This window comes from Rhinolophus sinicus, chromosome 14 (genome assembly GCF_057876585.1).
Source record: "Rhinolophus sinicus isolate RSI-liver-muscle chromosome 14, RSI-T2T, whole genome shotgun sequence".
Lineage (NCBI taxonomy): Eukaryota > Metazoa > Chordata > Mammalia > Chiroptera > Rhinolophidae > Rhinolophus > Rhinolophus sinicus.
This window is the reverse complement of record NC_142514.1, coordinates 167315441-167334806: the sequence shown is the minus strand read 5'-3', so window position 1 is coordinate 167334806 and position 19366 is coordinate 167315441. Positions and strand designations below refer to the sequence as shown.

General features: G+C 41.5%; 1 protein-coding gene across 5 annotated transcripts in view; it reads right to left on the bottom strand.

Moving 5' to 3' along the window:
• Positions 1-19366, bottom strand: part of PRR5L (proline rich 5 like) — a 129704-nt gene that overhangs the window by 93429 nt on the left and 16909 nt on the right. The window contains exon 2 of one of the 5 annotated variants that reach the window (XM_019738570.3): positions 18711-18761. The exons of 2 other annotated variants lie outside the window; for them this stretch is intronic. The gene's annotated coding sequence lies outside the window, so the exon portion shown is untranslated. Of the gene's footprint in view, positions 1-7958; positions 8150-12237; positions 12354-18710; positions 18762-19366 lie in introns of those variants that run through there. 2 more of the 5 variants (XM_074336218.2, XM_088789515.1) reach the window with 2 other exon arrangements.

The window sequence follows — 19366 nt, the reverse complement described above, 5'->3', positions numbered from 1 at the left end:
GACCCTAAAGAGCTTCAGGATGGGAGCTGGTTGACAGAGAAATCAACCCTGTGATTAGAGGCTTGGAACTTTCAACCTCACCCTCTGGCCTCCAGGGAAGGGAGGGGGGAGTGGGAATTGAGTTATTCACCAACAGCCAATGATTTCGTCGGTCAGGCCTATATAATGAAACCTCCATAAAAACCCAAAATGAAGGGGTTTGGAGAGCATCCATTTGGCATACCCCAAAGTCCACAGGGACAGACCTCCTGTGGTCAGGATCCTTCCAGACCCTCTATACCTCATCACCTGACTGTTTGCATGTCTCCTTTACAATATCCTTTATAATAAAGTGGTAATAATAAGTACAGTGTTTCCCTGGGTTCAGCGATCCCTTATAGCAAATTATCAAACCCGAGGAGGGGGTTGTGAGAACCCTCAGTTTGTAGCCAGGTCAGACAGAAGTGTGGGTAACCTGGGAGCCCACTAGGTACTTGCGCTTAGCATCTGAAGCGAGGGTAGTAGTATTGTAGGATGAACTCTCAGCCTGTGGGGTCTGGGCTAACTCCAGGTAATTCGTATCAGAATTGAGTTGATTTGTGGGACATGCAGGTGTCGTCCCCAGAGAACCAGAGAAGTGCTTGGTGTGGAAAACCCACACGGTTGGCTGGCGTGAGAAATGGTGTTGGGTGAAAAACAGATCACAGTTGCAGTACTATTGATGGGCCCTCAGATTGTGTTCCGGTTTCTGCCACTATGGTCAATGCTGCAAGAGATGCCTATTTTTTAAAATCCTTCAGAAGAAACAATATAACGAAGATCCACTGGGCTCGAACAGAAAGCTCCCACTGTGTCAATAAGCCTCTTCCAGCAACAGTTGTAGCCAGCCCTGAGTGTTGCCAGGCTCCTGAGGGAGGAATTAAACTTTTAGAAATGAGAGTATGTCTCCAAGTGGAAATCTTGTCCTGATGCATTCACCTGGATGCTTCCCCGCTTTCTGCTGTGCCGTAGAGCTTTTCCCTGAGCATCCAGTCTCTGTCACCTGCCCCACCCACACCTCCTGCTAAGTCCTCCATCACCCAGGCGTTAGGCTGGGGCACCCACCACTCCCTCCAGGCAGGGTTTTCTGCCACGTGTAGGGCAAGAGGTGACTTTGAAACAGGGTAGAAGGATTTCTGCTCAGGAAAGAGAGCGTCTTTGATCCCAGAGATGGAAGGAATACACAGATCCCTTGTTACTAATCTTTTGGGGGTCATTGACTCCTTAAAGCTATAATCTTCCCCCAGAAAATCGTGTCTGTTTTTCTGTATGAATTTTGCATAAATTCAGGGTATGCACAGACTTCCTTAAGATGCTATCCATAGCACACAATCCTTAGGTCAGCAACCCCGGCTTCAGATGCATGGCAATCACATTCCTTACTGAGGCTTACCCGCCCTTTGTCATTCATTTAAGACACAGCATATTTCTCTGTCATTCATTAACACTTCCCTTCCTTGCATCATTGACCTTGTGCCTGCTATTCCAAAGGTATTCCTCAGGCTGGTTTTCACGTGCCTTGTTCTTCCTCCGGCTCTCCTGTTTGGGCAGATAAACTGACTCCACAGCCTTCGGACACCTCTCGCTGGGCACAGACCATCATCATCAATCCCACTGACCAACAACTTTCTTCCTGCTGCTTCTCTCACCCTCACCTGTTTTCTTAGCCTCCTGCTCAAGTCCACATTGGAAAGACCCTTTTCTCTCTAGCCCTTTGCCATCTGAATCAGCCTTCCGGAACATTCCAGAAAGCTGTAAATCGTTTGAGTAAACTAGATTTTCCTCTCTGGCCCTTGCCTGTAAATTTGATGACTTTGTTGTTGCTAAATTTTAACAAAGGAAGTTGGCCAAAAAACCCCACAAAGCTACAAAAATGTCGAGTCCAATAGTCAAGGAGAATCTCCAGTGGTATCTGTTTGTGTTGCCCCCTACTGGTTAGAAAAGTAGCACTATATTAACCTGACTGCTGTCAGTCCATTCTTAGTCAAAATGCTGTTTTAATTTATCTTGATTTTTAATCTGTCTTAGAAAGTAATGCTGATCTTTCTTATTTACAAAAGCAGAGCACACTGTGGTCTATTTTAATGCCTCATAACGTTCATTAAACATTCTTGCCTGTTGACCCAGAAATCTCCCTTCCAGGAATCTGCCCAGAAGAAACAGTAAGAAACGTAAACAAGAGATTGATTACCTTCAGAAATGGTCATCTTGTTGTTGATGGGAGTGAGAAATCAGAACAAAGTTAAACGTCCAACAACAGGTGGTATGACACAGCCGTAGAATGGAATATTGAGTTCAACTTTAAATGATGTTAATGAAGAATTGTTAAGGATATGAAGAAATATTTATAACATGGTAAGTAAGCAGGACACAAAACTGTAAGCACTGTATGATCGCAGCTAAATTCCCTGAAAATAAGACCTAGCCGAACAATCAGCTCTAATGCATCTTTTGGAGCAAAAATTAATACAAGACCGGGTCTTATATTATATTATATAAGACCCAGTCTTAATAGTAAAATAAGACCCGGTATTATATTATATTATATTATATTATATTATATTATATTATATTATATTATATTACACCTGGTCTTATAGTAAAATAAGACCAGGTCTTATATTAATTTTTGCTCCAAAAGGCGCAATAGAGCTCATTGTCCGGCTAGGTCTTATTTTCAGGAAAACATGATATGCATAGAAACGAGTCTGGAAGTGATACACCAAAGCTTAGTATGGTTTTCTCTGAGTAGTAGAATTAAGCTATTTTATACATTCATGTTTTCCAGTTTTCCTGTGAGCATGTGTTATTTATAAATAAATTAAAAAAATCATAATACTTAACTTCTGCATGGTGGAAAGAGCACAGGCTTTAAAATCAAGTGACCTCAATTTCTATTCTGACTCTGTCCTTGGACGAATGACTCAATCTCTCCAGAGCTGTTTCCTCAACAGGAAGTGGAGGTAATAATAATACCTTCATCGCAGAATTATTGTGAGACTTGAGTCTGCATAACGACCTTTCTGTTCCATTATTCCCTGCCCCATGTATTTACCTTTTCACAATTTTCCAACCCCTGGAAGCCCAAATCCATTTTTCTTTGTCTTGTCACTTCTCCACAATTTATTACCCATTGTTAAAATGGTATGTAGGCTCCCAGGCCCAACTACTTTTGGGGGGTTTTCACTTCTTTTCTGTGAAACCCCTTAAGTGCATACAAAATTAACCTTTTCTCATCTTAATCTGTCTTTGGTCAGTTTAATTCACATACCTCAGATACTGAGTCTAATAGAATAGAAAAAATTTTTCTCCTCCCCTACAGTACCAACCTCTGCTAAACTCTTATTATTGAACAAGAATAATACAGCTTCTAAAACCTGTGCTATATGCTCAGTTGAAGTCCCTTCTCATTGTCTTTTTGTCTGCTCAGACCAACCACCACCTTGCATGTATTAAAAAATAAACTAAGGCATATTAAAATTATTAAATTTGTGCAAACATTGACTTGAATCAGGCAGAACCCAATCTAGCAGATAGAAAGGAGCTATGAAGAGCTGTACAAAATGAAAAACTTTTATAGGCAGAAGGCAGCAAGACTAAGGAAGTCAAACTAGGTTAAAAAAAAATGAGTTAGTTATTGCAAGGTTACTTTCCCTCAGGGGACAGCAGGGGTCTACGAGGCAGATTACCTAACTAGGGTTGATCATGCGATTCCTGAATGACTACTTTAAGGTCTCATTTCTGGGACAGCGAAAATTGTAAGTTTTGGTATGGTGACATGGGGCCTAGCATAAGAAACTCCATTTTGGGCCTGTTGTCTTGTTTTTAACACATGAAAGGGTCCCTAATATTTCAGAGGCAGGGTTCTGGAGCCCTCATAGTCAGCTGCAGACAACCAAGAAATTCTCCAAATAGTTAAGTAGAGGGCCAGTTAGGGGTCAAGACTTAAAAATTCTTATATACAGTACTTTTTACACAAGGGTGGGGGGGATCAGCAATAAACATTTTAGCCAATCTACAAATCTTGAATACCACTCACCAATGGTAATTGTGAGCCCCTTTCTAACATCCATTACGTCTATCAACATACTACTATTAATCATTTCACCAGTGAAAACTGATTCTGACACGTAGTTTGCTAACTGGCAAAACATTTGTTGTTTCTCAGAGGTTAAAATAGTCAATGCACTTAAAATGACCTCTCCCGGAGTGAGACTTTCCTGATATAATTCTAGCCTAGCACCCTGGGTGAGTGGATGCCAGATTAGAATGGTAGCTGCCATGGGTTGTCACTTCAAATAATATACAGAAATATCACAGTCTATGCTGAAGTGTTTTAAGGTAAATGCCAGACACAGTACTGCAAGGCAATGAAGATAGTCTCTGGCCCCTGCAAGCACACAACAATGATGGGATTATTAAATCAGGTGCAAAAATGCTAGGCAACTCCACCTTCTGAATTTTGCATCTCCTACATGTTGGGGCAAGAAGACTGGATGGTACAGGACCTCCAGGCAGAATACTGAAAGAGTCAGTGCTGAACCCAAGGTTCCAGGGGCCAGAAAGGTTACCCTCCCCACCCCCACCCTTTCCAGGTCTCACTGCACCTCAGGAATCCAATAAAAAGGCCTCCTTTGGTATTCTGAGAGCTCTCCATTCAGGGTGGTTTTATCAGAGAAATTAAACCAGAAAGTATTTAGCTCAGATAACAGGATTAATTAACATTCTTCTCATTCTGCAAACAACCAGTCTGGGAGGAGTGCCACCTGCTTCTTCCTGAGGTAGGTCTGGCCAGTCCTGCAGCTGCTCAAGGCTGGCCTGGGATTTCCTGAAGTTGGTTCTACTGAATGCTAGGCTTCCCTAGGAATGGTGTGTTATATAATAAAACTCCCTTTCATTTTCATGGGACATTTTCTTTCCATCCTATCTGCCCATTGTCTTTTAGCTTTGTATTTCCAGGTTGGTGTTGATAGATGGAAACTGGCCTACATAGCTATTGCAATAATAAGCATAGGAGCTGACATTTACAGAGCCTGTCCTGTGGACCAGAGGAGGTTAAGCACTTGACATTCACCAACTCTAGACAGAGTGAGCCTTCACCTGGGGTCTCAGCTCTCACTACCACCCCCCTCCCCACCTTGAATCTGTTCCATCCTCCAAGAGAGCTGCCTCCTACAAGTCACGAGCAATGGCTCTTCCACTGAAGGCCTCATGCAGAGGTGGGCATCGAGTCTTGGAGTCACTGTGTATACTGCATAGTGGTAACTTAAAAATTTTCCATTAGTTGTCTCCTCCCATCACTACCCCTAAATTTCTTTCTTCTTCCAGTTGTCCCTTCATTTCTCTGTTTTCTCTTCCGTAAGCTCAGCCTCTGTAATTCTCCTGATTTCCCAGAGCCATTAAGCAGTAGCTCTCACCCTGCAAAGCCCACCAGGCATCTCAACTTATAAAGCCACGTTAGTCCCTGGAGCACAACTACTTAGCCTCAAGTGCGTCCCTTGTGGGAGGGGGTTCTTAGCCCATTCCAGCCACTGCATTATTCGATATAAGACTCAGGACATTCTTCAGAGGGAAGAGCTTGAGACTGTTCGCATCCCCATTTTGCACAGCAAGAAACAGGCTCAGAGGTGAACTCGCTTATGGTCACTTGGTCAGATTCAGAATTGGAAGTTCCAGAGCTGTGAGTGGTGAATTTGTAACCATGTATCCGTGAGGCCTAGAGGTTTCACTTCAATCCTGTGTTCCTCACCCTCCAAAGCGCCCTGATCTGGAATCGTATGATTATCCCAACTGTGCCACAGGCCTGTCCATCTTTGCATCCACAGCACCTGGTAATGGAAGTGCTCAATGAACAGCTTCAGAGACACTTGTCTCGGTGCGTGTTGGGACCGCTGTCACCCACCTGAACCAGCCCTATTCCCTCTGCTTCTGCCTCAGAGCCTATGAAAAAGGCTCATGTCCTGAGGCTCACAGGCAGATAACCTGCCCCAATGGATCACTCTCCGTGTTGCAGGCTTTGTTTATCTCACTGTGGACTCACGTCACAGCCCAAGGGGCTCAGGCTGGCTGAACGACCACCTTGGACCCCAGTGTGAAGGCCAAGATGCTTACTCAGCCTGGCATCATATTTCATCCCCACCCACCTCCCTGGGAGAAAATTGGGGTTGAGGTGAATGACATTTGTTTATGGGCTAACGTTTCAAGTGGAGTTGGATGGAAACTTAATAGAACTAATTCTCTCCATTCCAAAAGGGAAGCGAAAGGGAGATAAAGGAAAACTCTCCACCACAGTTAACTCTGAGATGACCCCAAAGATACTGCCCGGGTTCCTTTCACTGCCCTGATTTTCCCGGGTGCAGGTTCAGCTCTGTTCAGAGCCATAAGGAAAAGCAGCTGTAGGAAATCAGCTCTGTGTTTTTGTGTTGTCAATAGTCAGCCTCAGGTACCACAAGGGACAAGGCCAGGTCCTGTCCCTGCTCTCCCCTTCCTTTAGAGCAGGGACACAAATTCCAATGCTACATTGAGAAGTAGCTGGGTAGTGCTTAAAAGCAAAAACTGCGGAGCCAGAGTGCCTGGGTGTGAGACCCAGCCCTTCCATGATTATCAGTGTGGACCTTAATTCCCTCATCTGTAAAGTGGGACAGTAACAGTACCTCTTCCAAAGGAGACAGCAGTGATGAAAGGTAAAGCACTTAGAATGGTGCCGACACATAGTGCTATATATGTGCACTTTGTATCATTATTATTATTTGCTGCTGGCTAGTAAGAAAAATGAAGTGGCTGTAGGTGTCTGGGTAATAGGGAGAAGGGCACTGTGTCAGCCCAGATGCACATGCTCTATCTGAACTTGGTTGGCAGCCCGAGCCCATGGGCATACACACCCAATAGATCCAAAAATCTTCCAGGTTTTCCTAAGAAGCCAAAAATCCAGGCATCGTCTAATTTGTACATGCTGACAACAAATTAAAATAAAAAACATTATTAAACATTGAGCAAAACAACACAAAAGTCAGTGGTCCTGATCGAGCTGGGAGCTTCCAGACTGCAGCATCTGCTCAGTTACTCCCGCCTGTCACCACAGGATGGATGAGATCAAAGCTATGCAGCTGCCACGAAATATAGAGGTGGCTGAATTGTTTGTATTGTATCCAAAAGAGGACTTGACAATCAAAAAGGAAGAGAGGGGACACAGGGTGGGCAGCTGAGATTCCAATGGGGAGCAGTAGGTTGGCAGTGCCCAGCCTGGGGGAGCACTCCTCAGGGAAAGGGCATCCCAGGCTAGGAAAGCTTCCTGTTGGGGCAGGGTGCAGGCAAAATCTGAATTGTGGATGGCTAATTTAAATGATGCCACTAAATCTTCAAATTATGACAGCACCTTTACTTTCCAGTAACCTTCTTAACATAGTTTAACTAAGAGCTAAGGAATCGAGCTGTCTGGATTACATCCTGGCTCCACCCCTTACCAGCTGTGTGACTTTGAATATATAACTTAACCTCTCTGTGCCTTATTTTTTATTTGTAAAAATTAATAGTGCCTATCTCCTAGCTGTCATAAAAAAAGGAATAGAGACATGTGAAAGGCTAGCATAGTGCCTAGCACATAGTAATTACTCAATAAATTTTATTATGAATATAAGTAATAATCATTTAAATAAATGTCAGCTGTTATTGCTCAACAAAGCAACAGAAATTTGTAAAGCACTTCACATGTGGAAGTTTCAAAACCAGATTCCATGGGAAATTTTAAGATGTTGAGGCGAGGCCTCATGTCTTATTCACTGCTGAATCCCCAACACGGAGCACAGAGCCAAATATGAGGTAGGAGGCCCAGGAATGTTCATTGAGTAAAGGGCTCCTGTCCTCAGAGAATCTAGAATGAGGGGTGGTGGGTGGAGGACAAGACCTAAATATGTAAAAAAAGTTAACAGCCAAAAACTTACGCTGTTCAAGTCATCAAAAGAAGAGCCATCCGAGGCAGAAGAGCGTGGCTCTGTGAACAAATCATATCCATGGTCATGGATGGAAGAGTTCAGCTTTAGAAGAAATCATCTCAGATTCCCGCAGTCAAGGGCAAGTCTCATGGAAACAGAGGTGTGGCTTGGATGTGAAGCAAAAAGGCATTCCAAGAGGGCTGAGTAAATAAAGAGAGGGTGACAAAATACTAGGTGTGTTTCAGGGACAGTGAGCAAAGGAACTCAAAGAAGACAGAGTGTTCAGAACAGCTAGCAGGTGAAGAAAATCTGGAAAGCTCGGTTGATACTTGATTGCAAAAGGTCTTCATTGCCAGGCTAGGGTAGAGATGACTAGATGTCTCCCCTTCTTTTTTAACAAAACATTTCACTTATTTGCCCAGAATGGACTATGCTTCTCAGCCACATTGGTAGTTGGGTGCAGCCATGTGATTAAATTCTGACTGAGGTAAGACCAGTGGGACTTAAGAGAAAGTCTTATGTGCAAATTCAAGATTATATATATAGATATAGATATAGATATAGATATAGATATTATATATATATATATATAATATATAATATATATGTTACATATATATTATATATTATATATATATATATATATATATATATACACACACACATATATATATACACACACTAGAGTAGTCAGGGGACTATAATAATGATATATTTCCATTATTTATATACATATTTATATATTTTAAAATATTGTACTAAGTGCTAAGGATACAGGGGTGGACAAAACCATTAAGGATGGAGTTACCTATCTAGTGAGTGAGAAAGACCATAAGTAAAGGAGGAAATGAGATCATTTTTGCAGTGATAATTGTTATGTGGCCTAGAAATTGTGGTACATAGTGTTAAGTGCCAGTGACACGCAAGAGGTTTTATGTGAGAAGTAGATGACCATATTTCGTTGTTCGCAACAGCGATATATTGACAGCTTATCTTAGAGAAATACTTGCTTTGCTATTGATGATAATAACATTTATTCATTCAACAAATATTCTCTGAACACCTACGAGGTACTATATTAGGCTCTGAGGGAATACAGCAGAAAAATTCCTGACCTGCTGGAGCTGGCATGAGACATTTTCTTTTATAATAAGTGTAGTTTGCCTTTCTAAGTAAATTTAAGTTCAAAAAACAGAATCCATCTTATTCAGTAAACAATACCTGGTTGGTTGGCTGATATGGCCAAAATGGTGAAAGGGGTACAAAATGAGCCGTGTCTGGGATGCCCTGGGCCAGAGGCAGCTCCTTTCACACCCACAGAGAGGTGTTTCCAGACTGGTACACTCACCGAGAACCACTCAGTCACATCCACAGCCCCCACTACCTGTTTTGCTCTGTTTATGTCTTGGACCTTGTTTTGGGATGTATGCAAGATTAAATCAGAGTATTTTCACTGAGATTATAAGAAAACCCACTAATTGGATTAACTGTGGCAAAGCTTTGTAAAACAGGGATACTTTGAATAAGAAAATATTTATAAAGAAAAGTGGCTTTCACTTTTGTTTATTATATAGTTGGCTAACCACAAGTTGCACTTTGGAGAACCTGTTTTTCTGAATCTATTAATATCCTGTAGTTACCCTGTCGAAACTCCCACTTAAGTAGACCATGCTGTGTCTGCGTCTAAACCAATGCCGTGTACTTAGGAGTAATACCTCCCTCAAGCAGATCAACAGAGCCTCGCCTCCCAAGTTAAATGAAGAAATACACATATTACAGCATGTTGCTGTCCTCCCCTGAGGCTTCTACACACCACATCGGTTCCTATACTAAATAATTCAACTTTGCCCCATAGGGAAATAGGAGTTAATGAACTGTACAGTAACTTTTATTTCCACAAACTTTACTCATTTCATATCACACCCCTCCCACACACCCTGCTATCCAAGCAGACAATATTTAGAGAAAGATCTCCACTCAAAGTGTACGTGGTGACTGAAACGAAAATTTAGATGGCAAATGATCAAATGATCAAATGAGATAGTATACCGAGTCTTGCAAAACCAACACCTTAACACAGATAATTAGTGAGCGAGTTGTTTTGCAGTCAGGGCTCAGTGGAAGTCAGGGCACCCCCACTTCAACCAGTAGTAGTAGATAAAGCACATGTATTCATTTCTTCGTTCACTCACCCAGTAAAGGTGTATTTAGCTGTTTCTTCTTTGTTAGGGGATGAGTTAGACACTGGAATACAAAGGTGATCAAAAAGGAGCTTACAGTCTAGTATGTGAGAAATATAGTGATCAAAATATCACACAAATACAAAATTCCAGACTGTGAGGAGTGTTCTATAGGGAAAGTAAGTGTAAAACAAACAAAGGATCTGACCTAAGCTGAGGAGTCAGGATGAAGTGAGAGCGGAAGGATAATAAGTGGTTAACCAAGCACAGAGGAACGGAAAAGTGTTCCAAGCAGAAGGAAACAGAGTAAAACCCAGCAGGTGGACTAGAATTGCTAAACGCTGGAGTTCCAAAATAGAACAGAGTAAGGCACAAAAGACGGCAAGGGCCAGATCGTGCAGAATTTTGGAGGCCATGGCAAGGAGCTCGTTTGAACTTCATTCTGAGAATAATGGGAAGCCGCTGAAGACCTTTAAGTCAGCTAATTGTCCCTCAATGTCTATTTTCTCCTTTGTCTACGGACATGGATCATCTGGGATAATGACTACATTTCCCAGCATCCTTTGCAACTAGGTAAGTCCATGTGACTAAATTATGGCCAATGGGCATGCAAGCAGAATTGTCAAATGGAAGGGCCTTTTAAGATCCTCTTTTAAGAAGCAAACACATGTTCTTTGCCCTTTTCTTTGTCCCTTCCAACATCCTGCAGCCTGGAAACCAGATGCTGCCATCTTGGAGTACGAGGAAGAAGCCATGCATGATGGAGTGAGGAGAAAAAAGGGTCCTGGGTTCCTGACATTGTGGAGAGTTTTACCAACCTTGGACTGCTTCTTCAACTTTTTAATTAATTGAGGTATAGTTTATATAGTATTTATATACAAGAAAAAAAAAACGCTGCATTCATTTGAAGTATACTATTTGGTGTGTTCTAACAGCTGCATATATTCATGTAACTAGCAAACACAACTAAGATTCAGAACGTTTCTGTCATCCCCAAAAGATTTCCATGCCCCTTTGCAATTCACCCCTCCCTCTACTCCCAGCATGAGACAAGCACTGATCTGCTTTCTGTCACTATAGATTAGTTTTCATTTTCTAGAACTTCATGTAGGTAAATGGAATTATACTGTATATATTTACTTACTAGTGCCTTTCATTCAGCGTCAGTAGTTAGATATTCATCCATGTTTTTGTACCAATAGTTCTTTCCTTCTTATTGCTGAGCAGTATTCTATTGTGTGGATGTATCACACCTTGTTTAATCCATTCACCAGTTAGTAGAAATTTGGATTGACTGGCGCTATCGTGAACAAAGCTACTATTGTGAGCATTTATATCCAAATCTTTGTGTAGACATAGGATTCATTTCTCTGGGTAAATACCTAAGAGTGGAATGGCTGGGTCATATGGTAATAGTCTGTTTAACAACATGAGAAACAGCCAATTTTTCAAAGTGAGTGTAGCATTTTTACTCCCATGAGCAGTGAATGAGAGTGTCAGTCGCTCTACGTCCTTGTCAATACTTGGCATTATTAGTGTTTGAAATTTTAGATATTGTAATGAGTGTTCTGTGGACTACCCAGAATTTTACATGAGAAAAAAAATTACCTTCTCAGTTGTGTTTAAGCCATGTTATTTTTGGATATTCTGTTACTTCCAACCAAAGCAATCTTATCCAATACAGAAAGCAAGAATGTAAGGAGAAAGACCAGTTAGAAGACTCCTGTGGTTTAGATAAGTGGTGGTGGATCAAAGTAAGGAAGGGCTATGGAAATGGAGATAAATGGGTGGATTGGTGAGATATTTAGGAGATAATGGATTTAGAATTCATAATGGATTAAACGTGGAGGATTAAGAAAATCATCCACATTACACAGCAGAAGAGCTGGTTCTCAGACTCAAGCTCATTTAAAGCCACACGATAGTCCCAATCACTGTTCTCTTTGTCCCCTAGATGTCAAACTCACATGGAAGAGAACCAGCAATTTCTCCAGCTTCAGCTATGGCAAATCTGTCAGCTTCTCCATTAGGCCTGGAAATCCTTACTCAGTCCAGCAGCACTATCTTAACGTTAGACGATGTTATCAGAAGACTGTACCCAAGCATACCTGCCATACTCCTTTCCATGAGTCTCTAGACAGTGTGGACCACTCAGAAAGTTCATCACATTGGTGATATCCAACCTCTGTGGGCACAGTATCTTTCAGGAATGAACTGTTGACCTCATCTGGGCAAATAAGGTTTGACACGACATTTGTTACAGGATTATGGGAGAGAAACTTTCTTGCTTTTTTGAGAGAGTCACTGGGAGAGACCTTTTCTCTTTCTCTAGGATGTGGAAGAGGAAGCAGGAAGCCCCCCTGGATCTGTTGGCAACCATCGATGGCCATGACTTGAAATAGTTTCACCATAAAATGGTCCCCACAGAAAGCAGAGTGTAGAAAGAGGAAAACAATCTTTGGTGACATTGTTAAGTGCTGTATTAAGCTTTAGATAACTTTGTAATTATACAGGCCAATAAATGCCCTTTCTTACATAAATCTGTTACTTTAACTAGAAGGACTCTACTACAATGGTTACAAAACCAAATATATATTTTTAAATAGGTATGTATTACTTTTACAATTTTAGAGAAATATCTAAAAGCAACCAACAGCATCAAAACTCAAAAAATTACTTTTGAAAAATTTCGTAATAAGAACAGTGAAATACAGGAGAAACTTTCTATCAGGAACCTATTTGTAAAAACCAAATAAAATCATTACAAGCAATTATAATAAACAATTAGACCTCACAGATTATCTACTATGTGCCAGGCTCTATCCTAAGCATATTATATGCAGTATCTCATTTAATCCACACAACAGTGCCATGGAAAGTGTTCTAGAAATATCTCCATTTTACTGATAAGGAAACAAAGAGTCCAAGAGGTTAAATAATCTGCTCAATGGTACAGTAAGAAAAAGGCTAAACAAGGATCGCGTCCTGCTAATCTAACCCCAAAACCCTCACTGAACCAATGTGCACACACTGCCCTTCTAAGCATGTGGCATACATAATTCTAATCCTTACACCACTTTCCAGGGTAAGGCCAATAACAGACAAGGAAATTCATACTCACCGAAATTAAGTAACACGAGGGAGTTCTCACAGCTAGTGATTATGCAAAAAGATGAACCACTGGGCACAGAGGATTAAATCTTAGAGATGAACAGGCAAGATAATTGATACATGGAAACAACCTTCGAAACTTGGCACTCAAAGCGGTCTTAAAAACTCCTAGTTCATCACCTTCTTTTTGTACTTAAAAGGACTAAGGCCCAGAGAAGTTTCCTATCTTGCCCAGGGCAACGCAGCATGTTAGTGGCAGAGGTACCACTAAGATGCAGGCTGCTATTGAAGAGAGCTTTTAGCTAACACACAAAATTGTCTTTGATGAGCTTCATGTATAAAGTGCCTGCTGAATATACTTGATTTGGGAACTTTTCGCTGTGTTCATGGAGGAGATCCAGCCCCCAGTGCTGTGTCTTCTGATGATAGCTCCCTAATTTTCCCTATAGAGACAACCCTTTTCCCTTGCATGTGCCCTTGGAAAGACTAGTAAATCGCCCTCTCCTGGACATGTGAGCTAGAACAATGGGACTCTCTGTCTTGGGAATCTGAATTTGAGCTACCCTTTGTTCTTGATAATAAATCTGTTTTTCCTGAAGGAATTCAGAATCAATTTCTATTGTCCACAACCCAAGAACCTGGGTCAGTTAAAGCTTTTTCAGTTACCAATGTTAGAAAACCCAAACTAAATATGCTTAAGCAATAAAGGGGATTTAGTGCCTTCGATGAGGGATCTGCAAACTCTAGCTCTTGAGTCAAATCCTGCCCACCACCTGCCTGTGTAAATAGTTTTGTTAGAACACAGCTGTGCCCATTGGTTTATGTGTCATCTATGGCTTTGTATCTTTGCAATAGCAAAGATGAGTAGCTGTGACAAACAATATGACCTAAAAAGCCTAAAACCTTTACTATCTGGCCCGTTACAGAAAAAGTTTGTTGATTCCTGACTTAAATAAAAGTCAGGTGCAGCTTGATCCAGGGGCTCAAATGACATTTCCAAACCCAGGCCTCCCACCTCTCGGCTTCTGTGTGCTTTCCTCCATGTGTTAGATTGATTCAGGAGTGGCTCTTCCCTGTGGTGGCAGCCCAAGCAGAGACCATAGCTTCATCTTCTCCACAGGCAAATAAAATCTTGGCTCCAACACTCATTGGCCCAAATCAGCCTTTCGCTGTGGTCAGAGGGACGGAACTTACTGATTGGTTTCCATCAATCAAGACTTAACCCCTGGAGCTGAAAAGGGGGCTAAACTCGGATTCTGGGAGGAAAAGTCCTCCCAGATTTGCTACATTTGCTGAATTATCTAGTGTAAATGCTCCTACCATGGCTAATTGCAAGCCATCAACATGTTACTGAACACAGTTGCACACCATTATATAGTAAATATTTCCACCATCGATAAAACTGACATAAATATTCTCAAGGATATACATAATAACAAAAAGTAGCAAACTAATTAGGAAATGATGAACTTAGAGCATTTATTACTTTTTCTCTTAGCGTGTTATTGAATTGTGCATTTATATAATTTAATTTTTAATAACGACCATGTTTCACAACTGGCTTATACTTAATGGCTGTCACTCACCAGCTCCGGCACAGCACTGGGTTAAACTTGCCCAAACCAGTATGGGGACTTCTTTTACCAGAATAAAAATAAATAGACTTTAGATGGTAAGCAGGCAAAACAAAGAAACAAAACCCCACACAAATATCCAGTATGGAACACTAACTGATAAACCAGGTAAGATGGGAAAAAGCTGTGATTTAAAGGGAATAAAATATTTATACCTGTGGGTGAATCCACCAGTGGTGCTAAACAGGAGTCTGGACCTGAGAGGTAGAGATCTGTGTGCTTATACAGGCTGCCATTATGACCATGAAGCATCGGTTTATGCTGACTTCAGGTGGACCCCCAAAATAGGAAAGGTAACCTATTACCTCATACTGAGAGATGATCCAGGATAGCTCCACAGAAAGAAATCAAGCCACTTAGGAGAGCCAGACTCCAAGCAAATTTAAAAGCACAATCCCATGGAAATGCAGATAGTATTAAAAATCTGTTCCTACGGAACTTAATTCATTGATAGCACAATGGTCTCTGGGAGCATTATTAATCAGATCATTAATAAGTGTCTTAGATCTCTGTAGAGTTTGAGCTCTCAAAGGACGGTCTTATGCACCATCTGATTTTGGCCCCGTGCTCACTTGGGAGTAGACACGATCTCTACTTTACAAATGAGAAAATAGAAATGTGAAACCTTTATAGCTGGTAATTGATTGAACTGTGCCTGTAATTCTAGTCTTTTGATTCCAAACTCTTTCTACTCTAGAAACTATGCTCCCACAAATAACATGCTTTTGTCTTGGGATGTGTCCACACACCCACCGATCAAAGCTAAAGAATCAAGTCACCACAAGAAAAGACACCAACATAAATAAAGGCTTCTATTTAGGTATTTGTTTTCGCAGGTGAATGAGTCCATTAACATATTTTGCATTAATTAGATATATTAGTGCACAAACTGGTGGAGGTAAATTTGGCTCCGTGATTTGACTTACAAATGGGTAGATTTCAACACTCTTAGCTATGGATAATATAGTGCGGTTCAGAGTTCAGGTTCTAGAGACAGCCTGCCTGGATTTGAAGCCCAGCTCTACCATTGTTAGCTGGGGAATGTTGGGCAAGTTGCTTAACCTCTCTGTGGCTTAGTTTCCTCATCTGTAAAATGAGGATAATAATGGTGCTTAACTCATACAGTTGTTTGAAGATTAAGTGAAATTATATAAGACAAATGCTCAGAACGGTGCCTGGCACGTCACAAGCGCTTAATAGATATCAGGGGTTAGTACTTGAATCATACTCAGCACTGTGGTCTTGGTCACTATTATTTATGGCCCAGCCAAAAGTTTACTTTGCACAAATATTACCTTCAAAAGCCAAACTTTAAATGGAAATGCTGCATTTGGGATTTGTTTACTCCTGCTGCGGTCTTTAGCAGCACAACCACCACACATTCATATCCACATATATGGTTTTATATTGGCCAAAGCCTTCCTGAAAACATTCTCTCAGTTACTCCTCCAATAACAAGAGGGCTGGAATCATTTTCACACCAGACAGATAAGGAACTTGAGACGCAGAAAGGTTGGCGCGGGAGCCACGATCCGGTCAGGCCTTCTGACCCAGCAGGTAGTTAGTTACCTCAGGAAGCTGCACTTTGTTTCAGCCTTTTGACTCCCAAGTCACAAGGCTGTCCTTTGTTCATGAAAGCTTCCCTGAGGCTCCAAGTCCCCTTGCCAGATATCATGGAGTTGTCTGATGTTTCTCTGGAATCAGCACCCTTCCTTTAATCGGGCAATGCACTCCTCTCCCACGCTCCGCCATACAGATTGGTGAGACCAACTCATACCCAGCTCCGTGTAGGATCCTCACTGTCTAACTCAGTCAGCCTGCCTTAGACTCCGGGCCACGTGCCTGGGTAAAGCATGGTCATGTGACCCTATTTGGGCCAATGAGAGGTTGTGAATCCCAGGTCTTCAGCAGGAGACATTGGAAGAGATTCCCTCCCATCTTCCGGTGTCCAGTGTGGGATGAGGGCTACAACTGCTTTAGTAATTTTGCTCCCATGACAGGGGCCTGGGGAACTACGAGGGGATGGAGGTGTACCATTCATAAAAGCAAAGGATGAAGTAAACAGGAATGAAGGCAGAATGAAGATATGGAGAAAATCCCAGTCCTTAGTGATGTCATTTGAGCTGCTGGAAAAAGCCTCACCTAAGGCCAACATTTGCTCTAGACTTTTCAATTATGAGAGTCAAAACCTTCCTTTTGTCATTGAGGCCTCCAAGTTCAGTTTTCAGTCACTTGCAAACAAGATTTCTATCTGATAAAATGAGTCTTCCAATACGACCTACACAGAACCTTCAAAAGAAAGGAGGAATTTAGGCTGGACTAGCTCTACGCTCTTGACCTGGGATATATACTCTTCACAGTGCTTGCTTCTAGTTCTAAATTTCCTTTATTCCCTTTATTTCATACAGTACATATTCGAGAGTTAATAACCCATTTTATTTCCCATCAAGAGAGAAAAAAATGTGGTGGGTATTAAGTGCCTCTATTATTAAAAAAAAAAAATCATTGGTATGTGATTTGGACTATGAGGGATTTTCTAGTGAAAACTAAGGGAAAGTTAAGGAAACTAGCTCTCCTGGGACCCAACTCCCATGCACACCTTCCTTTGTTATATTTAAATCTCTGACATTTGCAACCAAATATAAACCTTCTTTTTCGCTTTTTCTACCCATCTCCCTTCCCTTCCACCTATCCTCTGACCCACCTCCTCCTAATTCATGCTCACTTTCCCAGATATCCAGAACTCTTCCGTGGCTACACTCCCTGCCACTATACCACTTAAATCACTCACCCCTGAAATCCTGTCCTCATGCAGGCTTATGCACTCCAAAAAGTCCAGCCTCAGTGTACATACTGATTCATAGCTGACAGCAGCTCCACACATCCATTATCCATCCTTTTCAGGAGAGTTGAAAATGAACCCAAACAAACACCAATTGGCCGAGTTTCATGGATTCATCAAATCTCAGGATCAGAAGGAAATTAGTTAGCTAATTCAATGATCTAATTAGTGTGTATTGATCAGCCATGTGAAGTGTTAGCAGCAGTGTGACATAAATAGTATCAAATAATTTACTAAATCATTGAACTTAAAAAAGTAAAACAAGGATTGATAGATAGAACTATATGAAAATCAGGGGCTTCTGTTTATCAGAAAATATCTGTAACAGCTAAAGTTCTCATATCCACCCTATATAAAGAACTTCTACAAATCAACAAAAGCACTTGGTACTTGAACAGGCACCTCACAGAAGAGAATATTCAAATGGCTAATAAGCATATGAAGAAGTGCACAAACTCATTACTCCCCTGGAAGATGCCAGTGAAAACCACCAGAAACCAGAATGATAAAAAACTGGAACTCTCATAACACAGCTCATGAGAATACAAATAGGTATAACCATTTTGGAAAGACACTTAGTGTCTACTAAACAGTTTAGTATCTACTAAAGCCAAACCTGCAAAACCTATGAATCAACCATTTCATTCCTGGGTATATCACGCACGGAACTAATCAAATAACTCTGACTACAGACCCAGCTTATGGGCAGTTACATTCTAAAGTCTGTAAGAGAGGTAAAAAATGCCCCCAAAAGGCAAAATTACTCTTGAACTTTTCTTAAATTGCCCATAACATCCACATTTACCATTTAATATGTGCTGAACAGTTTATATAACAAAGTTCATTTAGTCCTCACAACTCTATGAGACAGATTCTATCATCCCAATTTTACAGATGGGCTCAGAGCAGTAGGAAAACTTGCCCAAGGTCACACAGCTACACTGGGAGAGCCCTAGGGTTCAAATCTGATCCCAGTCAGTCCACACATGCTTACCCATGTTCTATTGCCTTTCCAGCTCGTTGCCTTCATGAAGATTGGCAAACCCTATAAAGGAGCAGAAGAGAAAAGGGGGTTTGAAGCTTCTCTGTGCCCAAACTTCCCTTGCCCCTATTTCATCCATCAACCCAGATGCTAGCCTGCTTCAGACAAGTGTTGCTTTGGGTTCTCCTCTCTCCAGTTTCCCCATTCAGAGCCTTAGCCTAGACTGAGTCTGCAAACTACAGCCCAAGGGCGAAATCCAGCTCATCACATTTTTTAAATAAAGTTTTATTGGAACATAACTAGACCCATTAGTCTATGTATAGTCTATGGCTGCTTTTGCCCTACAGTGGCAGAGTTGACTAGCTTCAACACAGACCATATGGTCCTCAGTACCTAAAATATTTACTATCTTGCTTTTCACAGAAAAATTTTGTCCACTCCTGGCCTAGCCTGATAAACTTCCCCTGCAATCAAATCCATTGAAGGATCAGGAGGAGGTTGATTTCATCAGGTCCTGGTCCTAAACAAAAAGTCTCCCTGTCGTCTAGACCCCATCCCAAAAGAGAAACATCTGGATGCTTTCTCCTCCTAACACACCCACCCCTTTCCTCTGGCAGCTAATCCTGGAAGGACTTGTTTGGGGCAAGGTAACTACAGTCATCTGTGTG